The sequence below is a fragment of the Phyllobates terribilis genome, unplaced genomic scaffold (assembly GCF_046119375.1).
Source record: "Phyllobates terribilis strain yellow unplaced genomic scaffold, ASM4611937v1 Scaffold_5__5_contigs__length_657084704, whole genome shotgun sequence".
NCBI classification, from domain to species: domain Eukaryota; kingdom Metazoa; phylum Chordata; class Amphibia; order Anura; family Dendrobatidae; genus Phyllobates; species Phyllobates terribilis.
In genome coordinates, this window is record NW_027362765.1 from 654,063,990 (window position 1) to 654,077,907 (window position 13,918).

At 43.0% G+C, this 13,918-nt stretch overlaps 6 non-coding genes across 6 annotated transcripts; all 6 read right to left on the minus strand.

Moving 5' to 3' along the window:
- Positions 1-1,057: 1,057 nt before the first annotated feature.
- On the minus strand, positions 1,058-1,254 carry LOC141150450 (U2 spliceosomal RNA). Its single transcript, XR_012246650.1, has one exon. It is a non-coding gene; the product is annotated as a U2 spliceosomal RNA (small nuclear RNA).
- Positions 1,255-7,641: 6,387 nt separating this feature from the next.
- Positions 7,642-7,832, minus strand: LOC141149811 (U2 spliceosomal RNA). The gene has a single exon (XR_012246095.1). It is a non-coding gene; the product is annotated as a U2 spliceosomal RNA (small nuclear RNA).
- A 1,115-nt stretch (positions 7,833-8,947) lies between these two features.
- Positions 8,948-9,138, minus strand: LOC141275400 (U2 spliceosomal RNA). The gene has a single exon (XR_012323643.1). It is a non-coding gene; the product is annotated as a U2 spliceosomal RNA (small nuclear RNA).
- A 1,115-nt stretch (positions 9,139-10,253) lies between these two features.
- LOC141275401 (U2 spliceosomal RNA) lies at positions 10,254-10,444 on the minus strand. Its single transcript, XR_012323644.1, has one exon. It is a non-coding gene; the product is annotated as a U2 spliceosomal RNA (small nuclear RNA).
- A 1,115-nt stretch (positions 10,445-11,559) lies between these two features.
- Positions 11,560-11,750, minus strand: LOC141275402 (U2 spliceosomal RNA). Its single transcript, XR_012323645.1, has one exon. It is a non-coding gene; the product is annotated as a U2 spliceosomal RNA (small nuclear RNA).
- Positions 11,751-12,865: 1,115 nt separating this feature from the next.
- Positions 12,866-13,056, minus strand: LOC141275405 (U2 spliceosomal RNA). Its single transcript, XR_012323647.1, has one exon. It is a non-coding gene; the product is annotated as a U2 spliceosomal RNA (small nuclear RNA).
- Between the last annotated feature and the right edge of the window lie 862 nt (positions 13,057-13,918).

The window sequence follows — 13,918 nt, forward strand, 5'->3', positions numbered from 1 at the left end:
GAGATGAGCTCCTGGACTCCCGTTAAGACGACATGTTGTCAACCTCTAGATCCCTTACATGCCTGCACTTTTCGGCTTGCTGCTGCTGCAATCCACGCGTTTTAGATCTGCATAACTCCACCTCTTTAAACACAGCACCTTCACCCCCTGCTGTTCCCACCCGCCTCAACACCGTTGGAAGGGAGGAGAACCAATTAAGGCGGGGGGTGGGGTGGAACGAGCAGCTGTCTACCCTTAGCAGGAGGGCTCCTGATTACATACCTCTCCTGCTGCTGCTGCTGCTGGCTGTCCAGCAGCAGACTGAAGGTGGCTGCTGCTGTGCACAGGTATATAAAGGCTCAGAGCCTATTATGACACGCGCAGCCAGCGTTCCATTGCCACATTCCATCTACTGCAGGCAGGATACCTGGCTGGCTGAATGTCGCTGAGAAGCTCACAGAGACCGCCATAAGCAACAGTTTAACAGAATGCCACAGACTAATCAACCAACCTTTTTGGGTTGGGTTCTCTTTTATAGTCTGCAGGCATTAAATGAAAGAAGTCAGTGTTCCAGCAGAAGGAGACAACGTTTCAGAAAAGGCATTGTAGCAAACCAAAAAATAAATTTTAAGCGCAGCAGAGTAACCAGCGCACATACCTGTTAGCTCAGGTGAGTTTAAAAGGCTGCTGTTGATAACAAGGGCATTTGCTAAATAGATGGTGTGTGTGCAACAATATACTGAAAGGTCAATTATATTGTGCAGCTTATCTCACCACCTGTAGTTATTTAGGTGAAAGCTCCAAAATGCTTGCCTAATATGTCTGTTTATCCAAAAGGAAGTAAAAAGGGAGAGCTAGAAAGATAGCATTGCATCACATTACATGGCAATGCAATGCACAGTTGCTGAAGTTGAACCAAAATGAGCTTGTAATCTGGCTTCTGCAACTTTGAACGTGAAAAATCCAATGAGGAGAAGAAAAGCAAAGCCAAAGAGTCCATCCCAAAATCCGACAAACAAGCAAAATGAACAAAAAACATTGAATTCAATTCTTTCTGATTTTAGAAACTGCATTAAAGAAGGGGTGCACCGGTCCTGGAGATACTGCAATACCAGGTCAATGCGTGGAGTGGACAGAGCAAGCTCTTTTTCCATCTCCCTGTTCTAAAAATCCATTTAATATATGGTCCCCAGATAGGGGACGTATCAGATATTAAACTGATAAGAACAGATTTTTTTTTAATTTGGCTATCCCCCACATGGGGATAAAAACCGTTTATTTAAAATTTAACAAATTACAGAAATAAAACCATTACATCCACATTACACTTTCGGGACTTCAAAGAAAAATAAAAATTCCATCACAGCAAATTTTACAAGACTTCAAATATTCCATAGGTTAAAAAGCCATTTGCCTGCCAATGTTACATTCTTTTTCCTGTCCAATAAATAGTATATGTACATTTCACTTTTACAAAAGGCTAAAACATCATCTACTGGTAACATTTCATGTTTAAAAACAGCAATATTTCTAGCATTCCAGAGCGCTATCTTGGCACAATTCACTGTCTTCCACGCCATTATTTTTTGGTCCATTGTTGGGCATTCCAGAAGACCATATAACACTGATGCAAAATTAAAGTCCTTGAGGTCCACCATTTTCTCCAGCAGGGGGATTAGTCTTCTCCAGAACTCTTTAGCAAAAGCACAAGTCCATAAAAGATGCTTCACTGTCTCTTCTTCTTGACAGCCTTCTCTTGGGCAGATGGCAGACCTCACAAAACCTCTTCTGTACTGGAATGCCCGGCAAGGAAGACAGTGGTGTGCGCAGCTCCAAGACATGTCTTTCTGTACATTAAAAAGATAAGGGGCGTTAATCATTTTCCATATGTGTACAGTTTTGTCATCATCATAACGTTCAATATCACACAACGTCACATCAGTACTAATTTGTTTGAGTAGTGTCTTGCTGTTACATAGATCCCCTGTCTGTTTCTTATTCAAATTAAAATCAAGAATAATTTTCTTTAAAATCTCATAATGTGCAGGCAGGTTAAAAGCATAAGGAGAGGATAAAACCGTTTCAAACCAACCAAACCTTCTCATGAGAAAACCAGTGTTAAAACGCATAAAATAGGAAAGGTAATTATCTTTAAAAAGGGTTTTTAAACAGAAACAGAAAAAATGTATTAAAAGAAACTTATCTAAAACAGGGAAATCTTTCCCACCTTTAACCTTTGGCTTTGTCACAATTTCTCTTTTGAGTTTCTCCATTTTTGAGCCCCAAAAAAAGGTAAAACATACTTTTGTAATTCGTTTCAACAAATTTGTAGGAGGGGGGAACACCAAACTAAGATATAACAGGATAGGTAATATCACCATTTTTACAATCAGAACTTTACCTTCCATTGACAGCTTTCTCATATTCCACATGCAGATTTTCTGATTAATTTTCTGTGCTGCCGCATCCCAGCTATTAAAACCATTATTAGATTCATTAAAAGAAACACCTAAAATAGTAATGGAATCTGTAACTGCAATTGGTACATCATGTAAACTCATTCCCCCGACATTTAAAATATTACATTTAGTAAGATTAATTTTAAAACCGGAAACTGTACAAAAAGACTGAATTTGGCTTATCGTTTTTTGTATTGAAGGTACATCACATCCAAACACTGCTACATCATCCATATAGCTTACAACTTTAACTTGTAGACCGTTCCCTCCGGGTAAGGGTACTCCACATATTTGCTTATCCAGGCGTATTGTACATAAAAGGGGTTCTATAGCACATATAAAAAGCAGGGGGGACAAAGGGCAACCCTGCTTCACCCCTGATTTTAAAACTACCTCTTTTGTTTTAAAACCATTAACTAAAATCTTACTCGTACAATCATTATAAAAAGCTTTAAGAGACAATAAAAACCCACCCGGAATGCCCATTTTTTCTAAAACTTTAAAAAGATAAAAATTAGACACGCGGTCAAAAGCTTTCTCAAAATCCACCGCTAGGATTGACATCTTTGTCTTTCTGGTTTTTACATCTTCAATACAATCTTTCACCAGGTTTAAATTGTCCCAGATACTACGCCCAGGTACCCCGCATACCTGATTTGCATGAATTACTTTATGTATCACTTTTTTCAACCGATTTGCACAGATCTTAGCCATAATTTTGTAATCACTATTTAAAAGAGTTATCGGCCTCCAGTTTTTAAGATCCGTTTTGTCACCTTTTTTGTATAGTAGTGATACCTCACCTTTCTTCCATGAGTTGAGTAAAACCTTATTATTAAAAACTTCGGAAAACAAATTAAACAAATCATCTTTTAAAATATCATAAAAACTTATATAAAACTCTATGGGGATACCATCAGGGCCGGGCACTTTACCATTTTTAAAACTCTTCATGGTTTCTAAAATCTCTTCCTCACATAGAGGTTGGGATAAAAAACTTTGGGCATCAGCATCTAGGGTGGACTTGATCTCCCCCAGGAAAGTGTGTATTAAATCATGGTCTACAGTTTTTACATTAAAAAGATCATTAAAATAGACATTTACCTTATCCAATATAACGTTGATATTATTATCTCCATCTATGTTATCAATTATTGTTTTCGCCTGTTTGTTTTTCTTAAAAAAATACCTGGAACAAGTCTCATCCTCTTCTACGTGTTTTACCTTTGAACGAAAAATCAGTTCTTTTCCTTTTTGTTCCAACCACTTTGAAATTTCTCCTTTAAGACTCAATATATCATTACCTACATCCAGACCATTGTCTTTGAATTTGTACAATGTCTGTAACCTGATATTAAGAAAATTATAGATCTCAAACTTTTCTTTAGCTTTTTGTATGCTTTTCTTTATAAAGAAATCTTTAATGCTTATTTTCATTCTATCCCACCAGGAGCTAAAAGAAATATTGGGGTTTTTCCTTTTTCTACAGTTTACATAAAACTCAATAAAATCCGATAAAATTTGTGGATCTTTTAAAAGGGACACATTCAATTTCCAAGATTTCTTACCACATTTCTTCTTTCCATAAATCCTCACTCTAAAAGATAAAACCTTGTGATCTGAGAGAATATTAGTTAAAACTTCACATTTCACTGGCAGTATTTTTTCTGAACCTAAAACAAAATCTATCCTGGAGCTACATGTAGAATTGCTCCAGGTGAAACCAGCGTCTATAGGGCTATCCTTGTTACATTCTTTATACACATCAGTTAATTTACAATCATTTATAATATTGCTTAACATTCCAGACGTTTTGTCATAATTTCTACTCACGGAACCGGAGCGTCGGCTTTCGCCTTTTAAAATACAATTAAAATCACCTGCCAGGATAAAAGGTTCTGAAATGTTAATAAATAAAGGTAAAATTTCCAGCATATCAGCCCTTTCATTTTTATCAGGTGACCCATAAAAATTTAAAAACTGCCATCTTGTCCCATCAATAAAAGCCTTAACTAAAAGAATACGACCCGGTAAAATATCTTGGATAAAATCAATAGACACATTTCCCTTAAAAAGTATAGCTACCCCGGCTGATCCGGTTGCATTTGATCCAGACCAGACCGATGGACCATGTTTCCACTCTTCCTTATATTTTTTGTAAGAAATCTTATGAGGGATATGACATTCTTGTAAAAAGAAAACAGAAGCTGTAAAACAGGTTAAAAAATGTAAAACAGTAGCTCTTCTGGTCTTGGATCCTATGCCTCTCACATTGAGGGAAACACCACTAATGTCAGCCATCATAACAAATGGTTAGGAAGAAACAAAAACTGGACTTTACCTATCCGATGGACGGATCAGACCACTTGGACTTTCACCAATGCCCTCTTCTGAATCCACCGTTATCAAAGAGTCTTCATCATCGGAGAAGGAACATTCACTTAAATTAAGACCCGACGCTACTGGGGTGTAGCTCGGAAGGATATTGTGAGAAAGGTTACACTGGGTCTCCATAGGCTGACCATTTAGGTCCTCGTCAGGTGGGTCTCCGAGAGGCTCCGCACTCCCCTGCTGACCCGCAGAGGGTCGTAACACAGGGGCAGGCTGCGCACATGGCGGAGCCTCAGAGTCCCCGGAGGCAGCCAGGTTCGGGGCCCCACCTGGGGCAGCAGAGCCCCGAGACCTCGGGATTCCAGAGTCTACACCCCCGTGAGGGGATGTATCCATCTCCTCCCTATTAGCCACCTCCACGGAACCATTCTTTTTCTTATTATGAGACCTCACCAAATGCCACGTACCGCCCTCGCTCTCGTGAGACCCAGTGGGAATTTTGGGCTCGGTGTCAGCCTTTTGGCGTTCTTTTTTGGCCTTACCGACCGCCCCTTTATGATCTTTCTCAGCCTTCCTTTTAGCCTCCTTATGGTCTTTCAGCCAGCTCCTGGGCTCCTGTGAGTTACCTGTCATTGACTCGGAGGGATTGTTACTAGTCGAAGCGCCCTTATCACCTCCCGAGGCTCCAGGTTGCTGTTCCTCCTCCTGAGGGGTGGTCTGATTGGCCCGTCCATTCCCGGATGTCTTGGACTTCTCCTTTTGTTTTTGTTCATCCTCTCTGAACCTGTGAGGGCAAGAAAAATAGAAATGACCAGGTGTCCGACAAAAAGAGCATTTTTTTTCATTTGGGCACTCCTTTGTGTCATGTTCAGTACTGGCACAATTTCTACAAGTGGCACCACAACTATCCTTAGAGTGCCCATAGAGACCACAATACCTACAGAAAAGTGGCATTCCTGAGAAAAAAAAATCCCCATTAGTTTGCCCTATTTTAAATCGAGCTGGAGGAAGTCTCACACCTCCAGGGAATTTAGGGTCTCTTTCACATTTTACTAAAAACTTCCATTTTGAGGTCCAGATGTTAAACTCATTCAACACTTTCCCAATCAATTTCACACTTTTAAAATAAACTGACAAAAAGGAAATAACCTCTGGTGCTGTTATGAAGGGTGAGAAGATTTTCACAACCACCATCTTTACCTCATCCAGGACGTGCTCGATGATCTGAATCCCTTTTAGACCAGGGCTATTTTCTACCGACTTAACTCTGGACAAAACATCTTTGAAAATACCTTCGCCAGTAAAGGTTACATCATAATCTCCACGTCGAGGATAATCCTGGATAGAAAGGATTTCGTTGGTTCTGACGTGGAGCAGTTTCTCAAGCACGTCCTGGACTACATATCCCAGATTCCGCATATCGGAACCACCAGCCGTAAAGCGGACCCTTATGGTGTTCTTAAGCCTCGCATATAGAGGCACGAGGTTGGGGTCAACCTCCATGGTATGGCGCAACAAAATGCAAATTGCAACCGCCTGCAATCTGCGCCTTCAGAGCTTTGAGATAAAGCACCTGAAGGCTGGGGGATCGCTGCCCGTTACCCTAGGACTAATCCCTCTCCCTAATAGCAGCAGGCAGGTGAAGCCCACCGAAGTGGACGATCCTGCCAGGCCAAGGAGAGGGGTACCTGAGTGCCCTTCAACTGAAACCTCCTGCTGTGAAGCACTTGGTCTCAGCCAAAAGGCCGAGAAGCGATAACCAGAATTGGTTTCAAACTACGGAGCCACCCAAGGATCCTGAAAAGTCCATTTGTGGAGATGAGCTCCTGGACTCCCGTTAAGAAGACATGTTGTCAACCTCTAGATCCCTTACATGCCTGCACTTTTCGGCTTGCTGCTGCTGCAATCCACGCGTTTTAGATCTGCATAACTCCACCTCTTTAAACACAGCACCTTCACCCCCTGCTGTTCCCACCCGCCTCAACACCGTTGGAAGGGAGGAGAACCAATTAAGGCGGGGGGTGGGGTGGAACGAGCAGCTGTCTACCCTTAGCAGGAGGGCTCCTGATTACATACCTCTCCTGCTGCTGCTGCTGCTGGCTGTCCAGCAGCAGACTGAAGGTGGCTGCTGCTGTGCACAGGTATATAAAGGCTCAGAGCCTATTATGACACGCGCAGCCAGCGTTCCATTGCCACATTCCATCTACTGCAGGCAGGATACCTGGCTGGCTGAATGTCGCTGAGAAGCTCACAGAGACCGCCATAAGCAACAGTTTAACAGAATGCCACAGACTAATCAACCAAACTTTTTGGGTTGGGTTCTCTTTTATAGTCTGCAGGCATTAAATGAAAGAAGTCAGTGTTCCAGCAGAAGGAGACAACGTTTCAGAAAAGGCATTGTAGCAAACCAAAAAAGAAATTTTAAGTGCAGCAGAGTAACCAGCGCACATACCTGTTAGCTCAGGTGAGTTTAAAAGGCTGCTGTTGATAACAAGGGCATTTGCTAAATAGATGGTGTGTGTGCAACAATATACTGAAAGGTCAATTATATTGTGCAGCTTATCTCACCACCTGTAGTTATTTAGGTGAAAGCTCCAAAATGCTTGCCTAATATGTCTGTTTATCCAAAAGGAAGTAAAAAGGGAGAGCTAGAAAGATAGCATTGCATCACATTACATGGCAATGCAATGCACAGTTGCTGAAGTTGAACCAAAATGAGCTTGTAATCTGGCTTCTGCAACTTTGAACATGAAAAATCCAATGAGGAGAAGAAAAGCAAAGCCAAAGAGTCCATTCCAAAATCCGACAAACAAGCAAAATGAACAAAAAACATTGAATTCAATTCTTTCTGATTTTAGAAACTGCATTAAAGAAGGGGTGCACCGGTCCTGGAGATACTGCAATACCAGGTCAATGCGTGGAGTGGACAGAGCAAGCTCTTTTTCCATCTCCCTGTTCTAAAAATCCATTTAATATATGGTCCCCAGATAGGGGACGTATCAGATATTAAACTGATAAGAACAGATACTACACTTGGTCTTAGCCAAAAGGCCGAGAAGCGATAACCAGAATTGGTTTCAAACTACGGAGCCACCCAAGGATCCTGAAAAGTCCATTTGTGGAGATGAGCTCCTGGACTCCCGTTAAGAAGACATGTTGTCAACCTCTAGATCCCTTACATGCCTGCACTTTTCGGCTTGCTGCTGCTGCAATCCACGCGTTTTAGATCTGCATAACTCCACCTCTTTAAACACAGCACCTTCACCCCCTGCTGTTCCCACCCGCCTCAACACCGTTGGAAGGGAGGAGAACCAATTAAGGCGGGGGGTGGGGTGGAACGAGCAGCTGTCTACCCTTAGCAGGAGGGCTCCTGATTACATACCTCTCCTGCTGCTGCTGCTGCTGGCTGTCCAGCAGCAGACTGAAGGTGGCTGCTGCTGTGCACAGGTATATAAAGGCTCAGAGCCTATTATGACACGCGCAGCCAGCGTTCCATTGCCACATTCCATCTACTGCAGGCAGGATACCTGGCTGGCTGAATGTCGCTGAGAAGCTCACAGAGACCGCCATAAGCAACAGTTTAACAGAATGCCACAGACTAATCAACCAAACTTTTTGGGTTGGGTTCTCTTTTATAGTCTGCAGGCATTAAATGAAAGAAGTCAGTGTTCCAGCAGAAGGAGACAACGTTTCAGAAAAGGCATTGTAGCAAACCAAAAAAGAAATTTTAAGCGCAGCAGAGTAACCAGCGCACATACCTGTTAGCTCAGGTGAGTTTAAAAGGCTGCTGTTGATAACAAGGGCATTTGCTAAATAGATGGTGTGTGTGCAACAATATACTGAAAGGTCAATTATATTGTGCAGCTTATCTCACCACCTGTAGTTATTTAGGTGAAAGCTCCAAAATGCTTGCCTAATATGTCTGTTTATCCAAAAGGAAGTAAAAAGGGAGAGCTAGAAAGATAGCATTGCATCACATTACATGGCAATGCAATGCACAGTTGCTGAAGTTGAACCAAAATGAGCTTGTAATCTGGCTTCTGCAACTTTGAACATGAAAAATCCAATGAGGAGAAGAAAAGCAAAGCCAAAGAGTCCATCCCAAAATCCGACAAACAAGCAAAATGAACAAAAAACATTGAATTCAATTCTTTCTGATTTTAGAAACTGCATTAAAGAAGGGGTGCACCGGTCCTGGAGATACTGCAATACCAGGTCAATGCGTGGAGTGGACAGAGCAAGCTCTTTTTCCATCTCCCTGTTCTAAAAATCCATTTAATATATGGTCCCCAGATAGGGGACGTATCAGATATTAAACTGATAAGAACAGATACTACACTTGATCTTAGCCAAAAGGCCGAGAAGCGATAACCAGAATTGGTTTCAAACTACGGAGCCACCCAAGGATCCTGAAAAGTCCATTTGTGGAGATGAGCTCCTGGACTCCCGTTAAGAAGACATGTTGTCAACCTCTAGATCCCTTACATGCCTGCACTTTTCGGCTTGCTGCTGCTGCAATCCACGCGTTTTAGATCTGCATAACTCCACCTCTTTAAACACAGCACCTTCACCCCCTGCTGTTCCCACCCGCCTCAACACCGTTGGAAGGGAGGAGAACCAATTAAGGCGGGGGGTGGGGTGGAACGAGCAGCTGTCTACCCTTAGCAGGAGGGCTCCTGATTACATACCTCTCCTGCTGCTGCTGCTGCTGGCTGTCCAGCAGCAGACTGAAGGTGGCTGCTGCTGTGCACAGGTATATAAAGGCTCAGAGCCTATTATGACACGCGCAGCCAGCGTTCCATTGCCACATTCCATCTACTGCAGGCAGGATACCTGGCTGGCTGAATGTCGCTGAGAAGCTCACAGAGACCGCCATAAGCAACAGTTTAACAGAATGCCACAGACTAATCAACCAAACTTTTTGGGTTGGGTTCTCTTTTATAGTCTGCAGGCATTAAATGAAAGAAGTCAGTGTTCCAGCAGAAGGAGACAACGTTTCAGAAAAGGCATTGTAGCAAACCAAAAAAGAAATTTTAAGCGCAGCAGAGTAACCAGCGCACATACCTGTTAGCTCAGGTGAGTTTAAAAGGCTGCTGTTGATAACAAGGGCATTTGCTAAATAGATGGTGTGTGTGCAACAATATACTGAAAGGTCAATTATATTGTGCAGCTTATCTCACCACCTGTAGTTATTTAGGTGAAAGCTCCAAAATGCTTGCCTAATATGTCTGTTTATCCAAAAGGAAGTAAAAAGGGAGAGCTAGAAAGATAGCATTGCATCACATTACATGGCAATGCAATGCACAGTTGCTGAAGTTGAACCAAAATGAGCTTGTAATCTGGCTTCTGCAACTTTGAACATGAAAAATCCAATGAGGAGAAGAAAAGCAAAGCCAAAGAGTCCATCCCAAAATCCGACAAACAAGCAAAATGAACAAAAAACATTGAATTCAATTCTTTCTGATTTTAGAAACTGCATTAAAGAAGGGGTGCACCGGTCCTGGAGATACTGCAATACCAGGTCAATGCGTGGAGTGGACAGAGCAAGCTCTTTTTCCATCTCCCTGTTCTAAAAATCCATTTAATATATGGTCCCCAGATAGGGGACGTATCAGATATTAAACTGATAAGAACAGATACTACACTTGATCTTAGCCAAAAGGCCGAGAAGCGATAACCAGAATTGGTTTCAAACTACGGAGCCACCCAAGGATCCTGAAAAGTCCATTTGTGGAGATGAGCTCCTGGACTCCCGTTAAGAAGACATGTTGTCAACCTCTAGATCCCTTACATGCCTGCACTTTTCGGCTTGCTGCTGCTGCAATCCACGCGTTTTAGATCTGCATAACTCCACCTCTTTAAACACAGCACCTTCACCCCCTGCTGTTCCCACCCGCCTCAACACCGTTGGAAGGGAGGAGAACCAATTAAGGCGGGGGGTGGGGTGGAACGAGCAGCTGTCTACCCTTAGCAGGAGGGCTCCTGATTACATACCTCTCCTGCTGCTGCTGCTGCTGGCTGTCCAGCAGCAGACTGAAGGTGGCTGCTGCTGTGCACAGGTATATAAAGGCTCAGAGCCTATTATGACACGCGCAGCCAGCGTTCCATTGCCACATTCCATCTACTGCAGGCAGGATACCTGGCTGGCTGAATGTCGCTGAGAAGCTCACAGAGACCGCCATAAGCAACAGTTTAACAGAATGCCACAGACTAATCAACCAAACTTTTTGGGTTGGGTTCTCTTTTATAGTCTGCAGGCATTAAATGAAAGAAGTCAGTGTTCCAGCAGAAGGAGACAACGTTTCAGAAAAGGCATTGTAGCAAACCAAAAAAGAAATTTTAAGCGCAGCAGAGTAACCAGCGCACATACCTGTTAGCTCAGGTGAGTTTAAAAGGCTGCTGTTGATAACAAGGGCATTTGCTAAATAGATGGTGTGTGTGCAACAATATACTGAAAGGTCAATTATATTGTGCAGCTTATCTCACCACCTGTAGTTATTTAGGTGAAAGCTCCAAAATGCTTGCCTAATATGTCTGTTTATCCAAAAGGAAGTAAAAAGGGAGAGCTAGAAAGATAGCATTGCATCACATTACATGGCAATGCAATGCACAGTTGCTGAAGTTGAACCAAAATGAGCTTGTAATCTGGCTTCTGCAACTTTGAACATGAAAAATCCAATGAGGAGAAGAAAAGCAAAGCCAAAGAGTCCATCCCAAAATCCGACAAACAAGCAAAATGAACAAAAAACATTGAATTCAATTCTTTCTGATTTTAGAAACTGCATTAAAGAAGGGGTGCACCGGTCCTGGAGATACTGCAATACCAGGTCAATGCGTGGAGTGGACAGAGCAAGCTCTTTTTCCATCTCCCTGTTCTAAAAATCCATTTAATATATGGTCCCCAGATAGGGGACGTATCAGATATTAAACTGATAAGAACAGATACTACACTTGATCTTAGCCAAAAGGCCGAGAAGCGATAACCAGAATTGGTTTCAAACTACGGAGCCACCCAAGGATCCTGAAAAGTCCATTTGTGGAGATGAGCTCCTGGACTCCCGTTAAGAAGACATGTTGTCAACCTCTAGATCCCTTACATGCCTGCACTTTTCGGCTTGCTGCTGCTGCAATCCACGCGTTTTAGATCTGCATAACTCCACCTCTTTAAACACAGCACCTTCACCCCCTGCTGTTCCCACCCGCCTCAACACCGTTGGAAGGGAGGAGAACCAATTAAGGCGGGGGGTGGGGTGGAACGAGCAGCTGTCTACCCTTAGCAGGAGGGCTCCTGATTACATACCTCTCCTGCTGCTGCTGCTGCTGGCTGTCCAGCAGCAGACTGAAGGTGGCTGCTGCTGTGCACAGGTATATAAAGGCTCAGAGCCTATTATGACACGCGCAGCCAGCGTTCCATTGCCACATTCCATCTACTGCAGGCAGGATACCTGGCTGGCTGAATGTCGCTGAGAAGCTCACAGAGACCGCCATAAGCAACAGTTTAACAGAATGCCACAGACTAATCAACCAAACTTTTTGGGTTGGGTTCTCTTTTATAGTCTGCAGGCATTAAATGAAAGAAGTCAGTGTTCCAGCAGAAGGAGACAACGTTTCAGAAAAGGCATTGTAGCAAACCAAAAAAGAAATTTTAAGCGCAGCAGAGTAACCAGCGCACATACCTGTTAGCTCAGGTGAGTTTAAAAGGCTGCTGTTGATAACAAGGGCATTTGCTAAATAGATGGTGTGTGTGCAACAATATACTGAAAGGTCAATTATATTGTGCAGCTTATCTCACCACCTGTAGTTATTTAGGTGAAAGCTCCAAAATGCTTGCCTAATATGTCTGTTTATCCAAAAGGAAGTAAAAAGGGAGAGCTAGAAAGATAGCATTGCATCACATTACATGGCAATGCAATGCACAGTTGCTGAAGTTGAACCAAAATGAGCTTGTAATCTGGCTTCTGCAACTTTGAACATGAAAAATCCAATGAGGAGAAGAAAAGCAAAGCCAAAGAGTCCATCCCAAAATCCGACAAACAAGCAAAATGAACAAAAAACATTGAATTCAATTCTTTCTGATTTTAGAAACTGCATTAAAGAAGGGGTGCACCGGTCCTGGAGATACTGCAATACCAGGTCAATGCGTGGAGTGGACAGAGCAAGCTCTTTTTCCATCTCCCTGTTCTAAAAATCCATTTAATATATGGTCCCCAGATAGGGGACGTATCAGATATTAAACTGATAAGAACAGATACTACACTTGATCTTAGCCAAAAGGCCGAGAAGCGATAACCAGAATTGGTTTCAAACTACGGAGCCACCCAAGGATCCTGAAAAGTCCATTTGTGGAGATGAGCTCCTGGACTCCCGTTAAGAAGACATGTTGTCAACCTCTAGATCCCTTACATGCCTGCACTTTTCGGCTTGCTGCTGCTGCAATCCACGCGTTTTAGATCTGCATAACTCCACCTCTTTAAACACAGCACCTTCACCCCCTGCTGTTCCCACCCGCCTCAACACCGTTGGAAGGGAGGAGAACCAATTAAGGCGGGGGGTGGGGTGGAACGAGCAGCTGTCTACCCTTAGCAGGAGGGCTCCTGATTACATACCTCTCCTGCTGCTGCTGCTGCTGCTGGCTGTCCAGCAGCAGACTGAAGGTGGCTGCTGCTGTGCACAGGTATATAAAGGCTCAGAGCCTATTATGACACGCGCAGCCAGCGTTCCATTGCCACATTCCATCTACTGCAGGCAGGATACCTGGCTGGCTGAATGTCGCTGAGAAGCTCACAGAGACCGCCATAAGCAACAGTTTAACAGAATGCCACAGACTAATCAACCAAACTTTTTGGGTTGGGTTCTCTTTTATAGTCTGCAGGCATTAAATGAAAGAAGTCAGTGTTCCAGCAGAAGGAGACAACGTTTCAGAAAAGGCATTGTAGCAAACCAAAAAAGAAATTTTAAGCGCAGCAGAGTAACCAGCGCACATACCTGTTAGCTCAGGTGAGTTTAAAAGGCTGCTGTTGATAACAAGGGCATTTGCTAAATAGATGGTGTGTGTGCAACAATATACTGAAAGGTCAATTATATTGTGCAGCTTATCTCACCACCTGTAGTTATTTAGGTGTAAGCTCCAAAATGCTTGCCTAATATGT